The sequence below is a fragment of the Adiantum capillus-veneris genome, chromosome 16, assembly GCF_014529385.1.
Source record: "Adiantum capillus-veneris isolate H3 chromosome 16, ASM1452938v2, whole genome shotgun sequence".
Lineage (NCBI taxonomy): Eukaryota > Viridiplantae > Streptophyta > Polypodiopsida > Polypodiales > Pteridaceae > Adiantum > Adiantum capillus-veneris.
In genome coordinates, this window is record NC_140946.1 from 134396511 (window position 1) to 134398984 (window position 2474).

Genomic DNA, 2474 nt, shown 5'->3' on the forward strand with positions numbered 1-2474 from the left:
GCATAGGTGCAGACATGGTCTATGAATGCACACAATCAAGCAAAGGTTTCACAAAGGTGAACAAGCACTAGATATCTCATCACTACATGACAATTAGTATATTTCATGAATGATTGTGAAACCTCATTAGCTACAAGGGAAACCCTAGAGAAAAATTTAGAGCTAGAAAAAAGTAGGTTAATCTTGAAGAAGGATCTTTATAAGCTAAAAATGGATTCTGAAGAAAATATTGTAAGCCTTGTCAACTTCTTTAAAAGCATGATCACATAGATCGCCTATGTGAATAGTGTTGTACCAAAGGAGGACAAGATTGTCATCCTACTAGGATCCTTGCCATCTAGCTTTGACCAAATAATAACTATCATTGAAGAGAAGGAACCAACACCCGTTGACTTGCACAATGTGATCAACTCTCTACAATCCAAGGATAAGAATAATAGGAGCAACTCAACTTCAAGGGGAGGAGCATATGGAGTTAGTTCTAGCAATAAAACATATTTTAAGTGTGGCAAAGAGGGACATATTGCAAAATATTTCCTAGTATCAAAGGCTTGTACCATTTGTGGGAGGAATGGCCATCATCCTTCCAAGTGCTTAAAGAAAGACAAAGGTAGCACCACCAATAATACAAAGCCAAGAAGATTGATTTGTTTGGCAGAGGAAGACAAAGAGGAAGAGATTGCAACATCCTTCTAGTTTCTTGTGACTACAACTATGATAACATTTTCTCATCATTTTCTAGCCTTTGTTTTTGCCTTTACCTCTCAACATATTTTGTTGGGGATAGCTTGGATTATCTTGGTCGCGGTCTTTATACATCTTTTTGAGGGGAGGTGTGTTGTGTCTTTTGGATTAAAGATGTTTTGTTACTTAGATTGGGATGTCTCCTAGATTGTAGATGTTCTTTTGCTCTTGGACTAGAGTGTATCAGAGTTGTCAATAGATATCATAGTTTAAACCCCAAGGAGAGATTTGTCAGGTTTATGGCCATCATCCTTCCAAGTGCTTAAAGAAAGACAAAGGTAGCACCACCAATAATACAAAGCCAAGAAGATTGATTTGTTTGGTAGAGGAAGACAAAGAGGAAGAGATTGCAACATCCTTCTAGTTTCTTGTGACTACAACTATGATAACATTTTCTCATCATTTTCTAGCCTTTGTTTTTGCCTTTACCTCTCAACATATTTTGTTGGGGATAGCTTGGATTATCTTGGTCGCGGTCTTTATACGTCTTTTTGAGGGGAGGTGTGTTGTGTCTTTTGGATTAAAGATGTTTTGTTACTTAGATTGGGATGTCTCCTAGATTGTAGATGTTCTTTTGCTCTTGGACTAGAGTGTATCAGAGTTGTCAATAGATATCATAGTTTAAACCCCAAGGAGAGATTTGTCAGGTTTATGGGCTTTATCCTATGCTTGTGTGAAAGACCTATGTTACCATATACATGCGTTAGTGATGTGTGTGAACACACTTAGGACCGCCGGGGCATTTTTCCCCTCTTTAGGAGGTTTTTCCCCTCGTGCATTGTATATACGCCCATCATTATAGGGCTAACTATCTTTCCATTGCACACTAAGTAATACACTCTCTGTTGTGTGCCTTGAGCTTCCTTTGCCTTCTCCAAGCTGTGTGTGTTGTCTTGCAACCCTAATTCCAACAATTGGTATCACAGCAGGTTGCGTCCTCCCGAGCTTAGTCACCAGCAGCTCCAGCACATGCCTACTCACTTTCTCCGATTGTTGTGAGCTTTGGAGAGCGTTCGTGGGTCAAAAAAAATTTGGGTGTCTCAAAGAGCTTAGTCTGATCATATTTTTTATTCGGGCTCATTTCAGCCTCCATTTCCACTACATGCAGTAGTACTGCACATACTACTTCGTCATTTTGTCCAAATTTTTTGTCAATGTTGTTTTTTGATAACAGGTCTCTTACAGTCTTCTCTCTCTTTGTTTCTCCTCTTTTCGGGTAGTTTTCACATTAGGTGCAGGCATTTGTCATAGCCGACAACAACACAGATATGTTCAAGATGTTTGCTATTGAGGACAGATTGGATGGGGACAATTACCCTATGTGGGCCTACATGATGCAACATGTTCTTGTGCTAAAGGGTGTCTGGAATATTGTGCAGGGCATTGATGTACATCCTCGTTCGAGGATGTAGGCGATGTTGAGGATGTTGCAGGCTTTGCTACAAGAATTGTTGTTGTTAGATTTGTTTTGCCTACGGCAAAACAAGCTCGTTGGGATGTAAAAGATGTGCAGGCTCATGCATTGTGCGCTGTGCCGCACGTGTCAAGGGAGCCGCCGTCGTGTCAAAGGAGCCATCGTCGATGCCGTGCTCAACCGCCTCGCCACCACCGATGTCGTCGTAATGCTCGATTACACTCTCTCTCTCTCTCTCTCTCTCTCTCTCTCTCTCTCTCTCTCTCTCTCTCTCTCTCTCTCTCTCTCTCTCTCTCTCTCTCTCTCTCTCTCTCTC